Source organism: Anopheles arabiensis, chromosome 3 (assembly GCF_016920715.1).
Source record: "Anopheles arabiensis isolate DONGOLA chromosome 3, AaraD3, whole genome shotgun sequence".
Taxonomy (NCBI): Eukaryota; Metazoa; Arthropoda; class Insecta; order Diptera; family Culicidae; genus Anopheles; species Anopheles arabiensis.
The window spans coordinates 33,595,551-33,609,645 of NC_053518.1; the positions used below are offsets into that span (position 1 = coordinate 33,595,551).

The 14,095-nt window shown below is 46.4% G+C and overlaps 1 protein-coding gene across 8 annotated transcripts in view; it reads left to right on the top strand.

The window, feature by feature from the left end:
- Positions 1-14,095, top strand: part of LOC120901592 (CUGBP Elav-like family member 2) — a 293,066-nt gene that overhangs the window by 11,629 nt on the left and 267,342 nt on the right. The window contains exons 1-2 of one of the 8 annotated variants that reach the window (XM_040309650.1): positions 6,704-6,722; positions 8,125-8,378. The exons of 3 other annotated variants lie outside the window; for them this stretch is intronic. The gene's annotated coding sequence lies outside the window, so the exon portion shown is untranslated. Of the gene's footprint in view, positions 1-6,703; positions 6,723-7,165; positions 7,480-7,570; positions 7,589-8,124; positions 8,379-14,095 lie in introns of those variants that run through there. 4 more of the 8 variants (XM_040309657.1, XM_040309648.1, XM_040309649.1 and 1 more) reach the window with 4 other exon arrangements.

Below are 14,095 nucleotides of genomic sequence, written 5' to 3' on the forward strand. Positions count from 1 at the left end.
CGAATGACGAAGAACGTCAAAGATCCAATCGATGAATACAAAAGGAAAGCTGCACGCAGCACATGCTTTCCGGCGAAAAATAAAGTAACCTAGGGTGTGTTTTATAAACCATTTCCATGGTTTAGCATCTAGCTCCTAGCAAGGAGGTCTCGTTGCACACAGCCGCTCTCAGCAACGTCTATCAGCTTCTCCCATCAACCCACCACAACCAATGTAGCGCGTCTCGATTCCGATCCTTCGAACTGTCACACAAATATTTATTGTTATCAGACGACCGGAGAGCGACGACGACGACAAAGATGACACATTTCCTTGGGATACATGTGCTATCGTGGAGTGAGATTTCTTTGCACGGGGAAGCTTTCCTGCGGTAGAAGAAGCCCGTACCACACGAACCACACCAGAGTACACGCAAAAAATAACACGCAGAAGCGATTGACAAACCAAACGGTGAAACAGTTTTCCCACCTGCGTTATGAATCACAATCGCTCAGTGACTGCCGTCTCCGCAGCATTACACATCCGGTTCGGTGGTGGAATAAAGGGAACCGCTACCACGATTTGCAGGTGGTTCCAAGCGTTGTTAGTTCTGTATCGTCTTTCGCCGATTTGATCGCTCCACCTTCGATCGCTTCCACCGGGTGCATGTGTCAACAGATGGAAAATCATTCCAGGCCCCCACTGAGGGTGTCTCCTCCTCTTCATCCACGAAACTGTGCCCGGCTGGCTGGTGGCTCGTTATTTTACCACTTTTGATGTCAAACTAGCGAAACACTTACAAACGTCAGCCACTCTCAGACTGTTCCGGACGTGGTACGGTTGGCGGTTTGTCACTCACGGACATGCCGCACAAACGGAACTGCTAGTTCTTCCGTGGATGTAGCGAACAATGGTGAAGGAACTTTCAACTACAAGCTTCCTGTCTCGTGTTTTTCTCTTCTTCCTGTTACGTTTTTCTTATGCCAACCTCACCAATTCCTCCATTCTGTAGGACTTTCGTCCTGTGTTTGACAAGTAACGAAAATTTTATTGATTCAATTCCACCAGCAGGTGGCCACTTCCGGGTAACGAGTGTGTGTGCGTGTGTCAGTCGGATGTGTAGATTATTGTTCCGTGTGGATGGTGAAGGGATGTTTTTTTCCGGGAGTTAATGATCTCTACCGTGCGCATCATCGACTTCTTCGGAGGAATTGCATGTGTGTGTGTTGGGGCGATGTTACTTTTTTGCATTTCAGCTCAGCATGAGTAGAACATGGCACTATTAACGGTAGTTTTCCGGCTAGTTAGGGACTCCCAGACACGCATGCAGGAGTCATCCGGTCTAATGGTTGATGCTCTGGAGCTGGAGGAGCAAGTTTCGAAGCAATATTGTTACATCGACGAGTTCACTACGAAGGTCCATGTATTCATCCCGATTATGAACTGACTGACTGACTGTGTGTGGCGGGGTTTTTTTTTTGTTGGAGGGAAGAAAGGCCTGTTTCCATCCAACTAAAAAGCGTCATACATCAGCACCGGTCTGCCTTCAAACTGATGCAAACGTTGATGGATCCTTTTGTAGTTGCATCCTGCATCCCCGGGAGATGGGATGTGATTTTTGCACCCATTCCACCGCTATGTTGTGTCGATGTAAGCTTCCCATTCGACGTGCAGCACATGCGGCGGGGGAAACCATAGCAACGTCAGGTGTACACCGGCAGGGAAAGTCACTACACGCGAACCGGGACGGAATGTGCTCAGCAGCAAAAAAACGATGACAGACCGGCGTCCTACTGTTGCGTGACGTACGGGATACAATGACGCGACACTGTACCTATGTGTGTGTGCGTGTGTGTGTGTGTGGGTGTGGGGGATAAAAGTTTCATAGTTCTAAGCTTTGCACTACTGAACAGTTGAACAAAAAAAAAAAAAAAAAAAACGAACGCACCACGGCTATAGAGGACGACTACTTGAGTTTCTGCTTTTCCACCCGGGTTAGGTCGTTGGTGTAGCAAAATCCAGCCAATTTTTTTTGTATTCGGTTGATGTTGGTGCTCCTTTAGCTCACCTCTACATGCTGCATTATTCACAAAACCATCAAACTTCTAGCAACAAGGCCCAAAAAAAAGGTCGCTGAAAGGGAGAACACGCTTTGCCGAAGAAGGATGTACGCAACAACCGGGATAAAGCTTCATCGTCATCGACATGGCGTAGCGTACTACGCACGAGTGCAGCTTGTCTGTTCGTGATGGACCTGTTTTTTGGGAGGTTGCTCACACACAGTCACGACCGTCGGTAGCCATTGTGATTGAACTCGAACTTTGCGCAAGCAAAAAACAACCCAAAAATCGAGTGTTTCCCGTCAACATCATACACGCTCGTGCGATATAATGTTTGGGTTTGGGAAGCAAAAGAAAAAATCACAACTCACAAGAATGTATATGAGCGGGTGGGAGTATGAAACAATAGCAATTAAAAATTCATCACCCGTAAGGGCTTGAGGCACTTTCCTGTTCACTGTGCTTATTATCTACCGTTCACCTGCATCTAATCGTACCGAAATGTCACAATTTTCAAGCAACGAATGGAGCAAGAAAGGATAAAAAAGTATTGATACCCAGTTACCCGCAATTCCACTGCGGTTGATTAGAAACTGTGGCATCCAATTCCCGGTAGACCTTCGTAGTGTTTGGCCTTCTTGGTACGCGGTCCGGCGGCTGTGTGTTATTGAAACTTCCGTTGAAATTAATTATATTTCTTCGCTCTCGCTTCCCGTGTGCCCTTGGAACAAGCTCAGTGACTTGGTGGTCGGTGCCGCACATTAACGGCAAGCAGTAGGTGATAGCAAATAAATAATCCAACATCGTTATGAGAAAGCAAGAAAGTCGACGGCCAGTTGTGTAGAATTGATTCTATTACCATTATATGGCCGTAGGGGACGACGGGCGTCTGGGCGGTGTAATAAAAATAATTGAACATTGGCTTGTGGGTTGAAAAAGCGTGCGAAGGGTGTGATTGTACGCACGGTTAGGGTTGGGATTCGACGAGTAAATCATCTTAATAGGGGTATTCGTGGAAAGTGCTGTCCACGCAAGAATATTTTATTAAAGCAGTAAGCTACGGTTTGGGTAAAGGTACACGTAACAATTGCATTAAATGTTACAAAAATGAATAAGAAAAAGAGGCACAGAAAATAAATTCAAAGAACGAAAGGGAAAGGAAACACAATTGTTGTGTCACAAACACACGCTTCAAGAACAAGGATTACAGAAAAAGCTTGAGGCTTATCAAATTGTCATATACGAAACGGGTTCGAACGAGGTTTTGATACTCAACCTGTTAGTTACAAGACTTTGTACTTACCAACTGAACTATTCAGGACTCAACCATCATATGAATTAAATTCGAATATAAACAACTACTCAATATCCTTTCGACGTACATTGCAGAACATATTTTCCATCTCAACTGTATCCTAATTGAATTTCATCCACAATCTAATAATTCTCTCAAACGGAAGAGCAGCACAAATGCGATCTCATAACCCACACAAAATTGCCTATCAATATACAAAATGGCTACAAATTATTCACCACTCAATCAAAAGTCGGACGTCGCGGGCAAGTGCATGCGAGTGTTCCTGTTTTCTACTTCGCCGTTACGCACGGTAGTACGAAATAAAATTAATAATAATTGTCATTAAGAAAGCACCCGTCAGCCGGTGCGTGTGCATCAGCCGATCGTTGGGGTCGTAATACGCCCACCAGCTAAGTGGCTTTATTGGGCTTGCAAAAAACGAACACTGGACAACAGTCAACTGTGGACGGAGCTTCATCAGACGAATCGTGAACCGTGGCGGTAGTGATCAGTGGGGTGGGATGATTTCCCACCATCCCATTTTCCACCGTGCGTACAATAAGTCCTGCGACAGGTCAGACGTTTGCAGGCTCAGTTTGGAAAGGTCGGTGCCCGCTGTACCCAGGGCTGTGTGGTGTTAATTTATAATGAATTTTAATTTCATGCCCATTGTTTCACGGTTGGCACGGTTGGCGTCCAGTTGGCGCCTGATGGCGTCAGGAAAATTGGGCGCAAAAAACGAGCGGGGCGGATGTATCGTTCGACAGGATGAAATGGCCGCTGCCGGGGTAATAGGGGATTCGAAGCTCAATGAGCGAGGAAAGGGCAAGGGTTTTGACGGGTGCTCGGTTGAGTCCTCCGGTTGCTAAATAGAGCATCGCGTTGGTCAAACGCACATAGGGTTTTTTGGCTAATTTTAAGGGCGAACCTCCAAATGCATGCCCATTCTATTGGTTGGCTGTGTGTTATGGTGTGTCCTGGTACGGTGAAATCGTATTAAATAGTAAAAAGCATCAAATGCGAAATCGGCAGGGAAAAGGTTGGACTCGCAATAACATCAATTGACAAGCAATTAAATTCGGAAGTGATCCAAAAATTAGCGAACCGATTTGTTTGCTTTTTTCCTCTGCTCTCGATCCCTACCTCTCTCTTTGTCTCTTTGTTCGATTTATGTGGTTAGCAGGAAGCGTACGCGTACGATGAATACGTAAAAAGTATTTAAACAAAGCGCGAAGGGGCACAGAGCAGAGCAGATCCGTTTGTTTTTAATTGCAAAATTTAAACAGTTTGAGCGTTTGAGAGACGAACAGCACGAAACAGGGCTGGATTTGAATTAGCTCACATTCGACATTTACATTAATAAATTATACTGCCAGTCGGCTAAACACAACGAGGGAAAGCCTCGCACACGTATCAAGGGAATGATTTGAATTGGTTTTTACCAGAAACACACAGCACAAGGCAATCGATTTGCCATCGGTGCGCTGCAAAGAGGTTGGCACCTTTTTGCCACCTTATTGATGATGCCGATTCTACCGACGGCGGGATTGAACCGGCTAAACTTTGCCCATCAGCAAACGAGGGATTTCTGTGTGCTCTCTTTTTTGTGTGTTTTTCACTGTGTGTTGGGCTGTTATGATTTTCTACCCAGCTTGTGCCGTTCGGGCTGAAGATTGGGAGTTGATTTGAAGCGATTGCTCTACCACACTCTCCCCAGCTCTTGTTACTGTCCCAAATGCAGAAAATGAAGGTGGAAGTTATGTTATCTTATTTAAAGTTTTTCCTGTCCAGTGACGGTGGTGCAACGAGAAAGAAAAAGAAAGAAAGAAGGCAACCGTTATAAGCGGGACACACATTTCGTCACAGAACCGTTGTAACGCGGCAAACGGGAAGGGAAAACGGCAGACGGAGAAGTAAACTGTAAAAGGCCACATTTGAGGTTACGGTACAAGCAAAGTGGATGGAGAACCAAAAATCGAGCCAAACCTCACACACACACGCAGTGGCTTTTTGGTGAAAGGACAACACGAAAATAAGAAGAGAGAATAAAAAATCGGAGGAAAACTGTTCACCGTTTGTCGCTGTCCGCGTATCACACACACACACACATACACACCCACAATCCAACCAGGACTTTCGAGGTTGGAAAGTTTGTCATTTTTCTCTCGTGTCTCGTGTCGGTCGCCTGCCTGCCTGCCTGCCGTGATTTTTTCCGGGTAACGCGGGCAACATTCGGCTCCGAAGGTTGAAAGTATTTTTGGTGATGAATTACTTTTTAATGATGCGTGCTGTACGCGAGATTACTTTGTCGACATTTCAATCGGTTGAGCTAAAGAGTGCGAGGAAGGGGGAAAAACCCGCACCAGAAGGAGTTTTTTTGTTGTTGTTTGGTGTGGGGAAGGGTAACTTTTGTCGAGTGAAACTTTACCACGCTGCCAGCTTTGCTGCTGCAGTTTGTGGTGTGAAGTTTTGTAAGTAAGATTTTTCTGTATGTGGAAAAGTTCGATTTACTTTTGGACCGATTGTGTACTCGAAAAGAAGAAAAAAAGGGTTGCATTTGTTATTGCAAGTGTTTGTGGGAGAATATTGTTAAAAAAACACTAAAAAGGCAACGAACACGCGCTGACGGTCCGTTAAAGAAATCGCATATAAGGTATCTTCCTCAATGCAGTCGTCCTGGGAAATGCTTGATTCGAGCAGTCGAGCAGCCTTACAAAACCCGGCAAAAGCAAGCAAAACCCGCGCCGTATCGACTTCCCTAACTCGAATGGAACTGACATTTACAGCAAAAGCAGCAGCAGAGTTTTCCGGGCGCTTGCGCACCGGCGGGAAAACAATTCCTCCAGCGGCTGGCTAGACCGTTTTGACGTTTCCCGACGGTGCGTTTGTGCTAAAAGAAAAAAAAATCGCATCCTGAACATCAACAAAACACACCTCTGTAGGTGTATGTGTGTGAGACAGAGCGTAACTCTCACTAAAGAGAGAGAGAGCGAGGGAGTTTGACAGGACAAAGAGACAGAGAGAGAGAACTACTAACTAATGAGAGTGAGTGCCCTTTTTATCGTGGAAAACACACATCGCCTCGTCCTAGCGGTCCGCTTGGAGCGAGCCTTTCGGGATTCGATTGCCCGAGTCGAGTCGAAATTTCTAACCCGTACGGATGACGGCCGCCGGTTCGGAACCGGAACGGTACGCGTTTTTCGCGTTTGTGATATTAAGGAAGTGATTTTCGTTTCAATACCTACCTAACACGAGCATATTAATCGATCGGTGATAGGCGGGGGTGCGTGCATTTAGGCGCATACAGGTTAAACGCAAGGTTTGCGCCGTGCAGCGAATGTGATGACGAGTCTGGATGGGCTGGGAAAACCCCTTCCAGTGAAAAGGTGAGCCTCGGTCTGCTTCCTACCTTTAAGGTTATTTTTGTTGTTATGTGTGTTGTTGTGTCGCTTCTCGCTCAACCCAAAGCATCGTGCACCTTGTGAGTGGTCTGCGCGCTGAGTGGTGTTTACATGTTCGCTCGCCTTTCTTTCCGGAACGAAACCCCGGAACCAGAGCGAGCAGCGCGAGAGAGCGAGAATGCAATTTTCCGAAAAGTGTTCAAACGCTCTCTCGCACGCGTCTTGCGCTCTCTCCTTCTGCTCTATTCACGACCGATGGACGTGCATCGGTTTTCCTTCGATCACCCTCTTTCGCATCCCTGCCGCAATCCCCTCTCGAATGGCGGGGAAAATTCACTCGTGCGAGCTGAGAGGGCATACGGCGGCGAAAACCGATCCGAGCAGTAGCAGCAGCAGCAGGCGGCCGATGAAAAATCGGACGAAATTATCAATCCACCGCTCACGTTCTGGCAGTCAGTCTTGCAGTGGGTATCCGGTCGTGCGCGTCGCTTGCTACCAGACCGCTTGTTGGTGTCGTTTGGTCGGTCGTGTCGGTCGCGTAACGGGTAGAAATCTCTCACTTTCGTCATCGTCGAAAAGGTGGTTTACAGAAATACGCGCGTTTGTGTGTGAGGAAAATTAAAGAAGGAAAAAATACAACAACAAAAAACCGAAAGGAAAATAACACACATTCGTGTGGGAAGTGGTTGTGTTCAAGCGCAGCCTTTCCAGTGTTGTTTTTCCATACGCAACCCGCAACTTGGTAAGGAAATGACGTGTGCATTGCGTGCATTAAAGTGAAAACCGGTCGAAAGACTGTGCCACCAGCGAGCCTAGCGAGCGGGAGTCATGTTCAGCTGTTCACGTGTGAGGTGCGATTTTAAAAACTCTGCAATTTAACGGTGCAACGCACGGGAGTTCGCTCGCTTTTGGCACGAAACCTCGGTGTAATTAAAGCCTCGCCATTCTTAGCCTTAAAGGGGCAAAAGAAGGGAAAAATAAAACACGCTGAGGGCTCAAACCTCATCAAGGCGACGACGAAGTTTGACGTGCTCGAGCAAAGGGGGTTGGGAAATGGCAAATGGAAAGCAGCAGGTCCTTGCCACGCGTTTGTTGTGGTTAACCAGCAGAAATTAATCAAAGCCGTCTTTGTGCTGCCATCGCCTTGATCGCGACACACAAACACACCGTGATGAGTGCGTACAAGCCACAACGAATGATGGTGGAGTGCTGTGACGGGTGGTGCTAGTGGAAAGTTTGCTTGATCCTTGAGCCTTTCAGAAAAAGGGTTCTCCACTTAGTGCGCGCGTGTGTGTGTGTTGGTGGTTTTGTGATGAAAATTCCTTCAAAGTGCCTCTCTCTCTAAAATGCTAATTTAATCCGTTTTGAAAAATGTTTCTTTTTGCAGCGAAATGCTTCGATAAGCCAGCAAAAGTGTGATTGAATTAATTGTAAACACTTGCACAGTCGCCACCACGGTGCCGTGATAAGCATTTTAGTGGTATTGTGAGTGTGTGTGTTGGAGAGTGAGCGTGTCTGTGTGTGGTTTTATTCTGTTTACACATTAAAGGTGCACACCAGCGAGTGTCAACCGCTTCATGCAGAGTGTTAATGCGAAAGAATGTGGCGCAAGTGTTATTTGTCAGCCGAAGCTTATCTGATGTAAGTTTGCTTTCCCAACACCCCACGGCCTAAAGGGGGATTACATTTCAAAGGGGGAATGCAGAAGAATAAATATGACTTTGTGGCAATTTATGGGAGATACGGGTAATAAATTCAATTGGAAGTTATTTTTAAATTGGAAGAAAAAACAAGTTTTCAAACGAACCCAATTGAAGCGTATCGAATAAATCTATTTTGAATACTATCACCCTTTTTCAAAACTCTCATCGTTGAGGTTTTCTTTTGAAACGTTCTCGCCCACCCCGATAAGAAGCCAAAAAAAAAGGATACGTCTAATCAATGGGCAAGTGTTTCCTCAGGCTTGGAATGGAATTAGTTCTGAAGCGTAACATTCCACAGTTTCCATAGCCCAAACGTGCACATCTGTTCCATCATTATCCTTTACTCCCACTGTCCCTAGGCAACGGCAACGGCGGAACTTGCTGCTGGAAGCGATTATGAGACCGGCCCCCACTTTAAATTGCCTGTTCGCTTATGAGGGCTACAAATTTCAAGCAAAACCTCCCCGCGTGTCAAATAGGAAACTGGCGGGGTGGTGCGATTCTTTTAATAAGCCCACAAAGACAGCTCTCGCCACTTCCTGCCGTGAAATTGGAACGGGAAGAACGGGCGATGGGCGATGCCGATTTTGTGTGCAATAATATTTTTACACGCCTCCTCTCTTGCTTTCGCTGGCGTCCACGAGCACGCGTTCGAAGGACGCACACAGGCAGCGCGAACCCTGCGGAACGAATCGTTGCTGCAGCGGACACCCTTCGGGCGCGCTTTTACGGTATCGCTTCATTTGATTCGAGGGAAGGGTGGCAGGAGGGTGAGCGATGAAATGATATAACAGAAATTTAATTTCCTGCACGCCTGTGAGTTCCGAGATTTTCACCCTCCCGTGGCTTTAAACCGTGTGCAGATACGGGGGGGATACGCACGCAATGGCTAAGGGTAGGGCTCAATTTCTTTCGGTTCTTTTGGGATCTATGTGGCTGAGCCGATGATGCCGTTTGTTTGCATTTATAGAGTTGTTTGAAGTGAAGTTTCCGTTTCTGGTCTGAGCAGGACTAGGGGATGAGAATCGACGAGGGAATAAAAATGTCAAGGGAAGGTTTTTTTGTTCTTCATGTAGAGTTAGTGTTTAAGTCGAAGACTTCATAGAATTCACATCGCAAGATAGTTGTGTGTCGTTTAATTTTAGACCGTAAATGTATTGATTTTTGTACACCAAATAACTTTCCTGGTAGAATCGCTAGAGTCTACTGGAGAATGTATTTACTCCTGCTGCTCTATTCTGTAAGTACCCTTGAAGAAGTACGGTTGTTGATGCATAACCTTTGGATTACTTCGTAGCCACACGCTTAAGAATTGCCAGACATAACCCAACATTCCATCGTTACTAGGGCACCTTGCCCTAGCTCGTAAGCTATGACCTAAAGCATTTTGAAGAGCCCTATCTCCTCCCCAAAAGCTACGCTTACCTTCGCGATCGATCGTATCGATTGGATATTAATTGAAAACGTGCCATTTGCAATCGGCACGCGAATGGGCAAAGTAGAACGACTTTCTTTATCTTCGGCTCTTTGGTGGATGTTTTTCTTTTGGACCTTAGTCGTGGTGGTTTGACTGTTCGCTCCATTTCTAGGCCGCTCATTGGTATGCACGGAAGATGGAGCGCGCCTTTACTTGCCCATTAAATGACGACCAGATCGTTTTTCCAGGCCACCAAGGGTGGTTTACCTTCTTCGTGATACTGCGGGGTGATACTTTCTCGCTGTTGCTCGCGATATAAAAAAACGAAATTAAAGCTGAGAAAGGTCGACCACACGAATTAATAGGCAACACACACTTTAATGAATAAAACATAATAAGGTTTGTAGAGCGGTTCGAAGCGCAGCAACAAGCGTATTTTTGCATGCAATATGTATAACTTTAGGCGCTTAAGATAGCAAAGTGCAACTGTCGCCTAAAAGTATGTAATTTGCATTACTTCAGCTTTAAAGAAACTCAAAATCCAACAGCTTGTGCTAGCAAAACCCATTTTTTATCGCCTTCTGGTACAACCACACAAAAGCAATTCCCCCTTGCCGCTCGAAAAACCTGATACACTATAAACTGAAACCAAACGGGTTACCAAACGGGAGCTACGCTCGCAACCCGCGAACAACACCGATTCTATAACATAAAAGCGCGCCAGTATAAACATGATTAACTCTAATGAGCTTAAGGTATGGGCACAGGTATGTCAATAGCGTTTCAGGCTCATTTAACCGACTAAACCGAGCGGTGGGCTTCACCGCTTCCACCATCGCTCCCTGTTCGTGCGATGAGTGAGGCGGCAGTGAATATAACATATAAACTTCAGCTTCGCATTCTTTATGCTTTGGCTTCATATTTCCAGCATCATTATGATGGACCACCCTTTGCTGGCAGTAATCAGTAACAACGACAACGGCAACAAAAAAGATGTAGTTTTTTTTACGATACATTAAGCAGGATCGGAACTTACGGGGTTCGTAAAACCAAAGGCAATGCATGTTTTACTGCTAGTAGTAGTGGTGGCGCGTTGTGGTACTACAACCACCGGTAACTAGGGTGCCCCATTAAATGGGATGTAAATAGCTCGGATGTAAAATATTACTTGTAACTTTCGATAACGCTCATCCGCGTGTACGCTGGAATGAAGTTAAGGCTTTGCAGGCCATTTTTCGTCTGTTTACTATTTTTATCACTCTTGCCTATCTAGCCTGCGTACGATGAAGATGAAGATGTGCCACAAAACAACAGCAGACGACGAACGCTTAACGCATCGTTATCACTAAAATAAACACTACCGGTGTGTTAATTTCAGATCTGGACCGGTTGCAAAACACAGCTTTAAACGGGGGGGAGCAATTTGTGGCAAGCAAGGGCAGCCACTTCACACTGAAAATGTATCATCTTGTGGATCTGTGTCAGGTTGTTTTTTTCTGTTGTTGAATAAAACCCTTGAAACATCCTTCACCGGGAAGCCGTGAGTGCTGTGGAATGTAATTAAAAATTCAAAATATTTATCTTTACAGCAACACATCCACCGGGCGGGCAGGCTTCTTCACTTTCCGTTCTGGGAAAAAGGCAAGCACGATATGTTGTAAAAAAAGGGTCACCATGGCCCGTAGAAACCATACAGGCTCGGGTTGATACACTCTATCTCTACACGCAAAATACGCGTCCGCCCCGTTGCTGGTGGCAATTCCTCCCGGGGGTTGTTGTGTGTCTCGCACGAGCTTGTTTCAAGCACAAAAAACCACAACAACAGGATCGGGGAGCGGGCGTACGGGTTCATTTTAAATTCCATGCCCCCGTACGCAGCAAACCCCCAGTATGCTTGGGAAGCATGTGTTTTGTTTCGGCGTTTGTGCAGCCCCGAAAATGAAGACGAATGTCTTGTTGCCACCGGGAATACATCAAGAAGCTTGCTAAAGTGTGCTTTTGCCTCTTACCGCTTGAGACTCGCGCACTTTGTTCACGCTGCAACGGGATCCGCAGCATGCTCGAGAACGCTGATTTTTGGACGGATAAGAGCGGCTGAGTGCTTAGCAGTAGCTACCACACACGGAGCGGGTTGATTTGTGCGGCAAGATAAAGTGAAACGTCATGAAGTGGCGCCCACTTCCACGTGTTCCGAGAGGGTGACAAACACACCGTGAAATGATATAAATAAATAACAACTTTCTGTCCTGTTGATTCGCTGGTTCAGGGGCGTTGGGTTTGAAGGGGCTTTTGCGAATGATAACGATACCGGTGTGCGAATTGTAAGGATAAGCATCGGTAGAGAGTAGTGCGCTTAAGTGCGCTGGTGGTGGAGCATCACAACCAAGCTGTGGATCCAATTTTACAAGCAGCATGGTTTTCGAACCGGCGCCTAAATGTAGGCAGTGTGCAAAACTTAATGTGCTCATTAAGGCAAAAGTTCTAATGGCGAAGGTTTCTGTGGACGTAGGACAGGGCTTTGCTAGCGAAACGATCAATATTCGAAACGGAAAATCAATCCAACCATGACTGGGCAGGAATTTGGGGAGGAATGCCGTGGTCGTGCTTCTATTCTTTATACGCTTACGCACACCGGAGCAGAAAATCGTTTCCCCAGAAATGCTTGATGCCGTTCGCAAAGGTTGGTCCATTACGAATCATCCACTGGACGTTGTTGTTGATTTTGTTCGCTCTTTCTTCACTTCATTGTTCCCAAACGGTTCCCAAAATGCCTGGTTAAACAAAATGTTTGGCCTGGTTCAATGCCGGTTCGTTTAAGCCTGAATGGAATTGGTCTTTTCTTGGACTTGGAGTTGGGCCCAAGTCCGAGGTAGAAAGGCGTAGAGCATCCGTTTGTTGTTCGTACAGCCATTCGGCAACAGGGACAGAGCCCGCACACCGGGCTTTCTAGCTGAAAATTGGTTTCTGCCGAAAACTTTCCCTGTCCTTCCCTCACTATGCTCGCTTTCTGGGAAATATTTATAGACCGTTTTTTCCACTTCCGGCCCAGCTGGCGGATGGAGGTTGTTTTTTGTTGTTGTAGCTGCTGCTTCTCTGCACCACCGATAAAATCCGCAGAAAAATGGATCTTATTTGCGGGCAAAACTGGCGAAAAACAAGGAAAAACTAGCGTTCACAAACTTCCGCGCGCAATAAGGTGGATAACCGTTTTCTGGGTGTGTGTGTTTTTTGTTTGTGTCTGCTTGCCCTTACTTTCAACGGAGCGGAGGCTGTTTAGAATGGTTAAAATCTTCATAACAAGCTGTGCGCGGGGCGTGAAACTTCTTCCGAGCAAGAGCCCATTTTACTTCTATTTTTGTTGATGCAGCTTTGTTAGCTTTCCGGAATCAAGTGGTCAAAAGAACAAACAACGGTCGGGACCACCCCAACGGTTGCTCCTCGAGCGGTTCCACGAAAGTGGACTAACACTTTCACACCCGTCCGGCGCTTTAATCTTTGAGTAATTGCTCGTTAAACACGCGCGCGGCTGTGCTCGGGGAAAAAAGGTGTTTTTCGGCGGAATAAAGTCCGGGCAGGCAAAATGTTAATGACGGAGGGCAGCAATAATTATAAAAACAGCGGGCGGGTGGGCGCAATCTGTGCCGGTGTTTGGTTGGAGTTTGGTGCAAACCGCACAGCAAAGGGGTAGCGCAACTATGCAGTGCAACAGTGGCAGGTGGCATTTGCTGCAACAAAACGCCTCGTCCTTTACGCTTAACCTGTGATAATGTGTGTGTGTGCATTTCTTATTAAACAAAACAAAAATACGGTGTCCTTTTTCACAGCAAACAATGACTTCCAGCCGAACGACTTGCGAGAAGTTTCAGTGGTGGACAATTTCACGAGAAAATAAAACCCCCAGGCACCGCGTTGCAGGTGTTGCTGGGCGTCTTGGCTGAATCGCTTCCTTCCTACCTCCCCGCCCACTTCAATGGGGAAGAAAGCTGCGCTTTTAGTTGGAACGGGTAAAGCTAAACTCCGGAAATCTGGTCGCTGGTTGTAGTTTTTGTGCTGTCTGTGTGCTGTCTGTAGACGGTTTCGTGGATCGTTTACGCTTTCCCAAACCCCCGTAAAAAGTACTACAACTGTGTTGGGGTGGGTGCGCCCACGAGTTTTGTGTCGCTTTGTGTTCGTTGTGGCTCACACACACACACACACATCCGACCAGGTGACGCTGCTAGTTGGTGCATGCAGGAGAA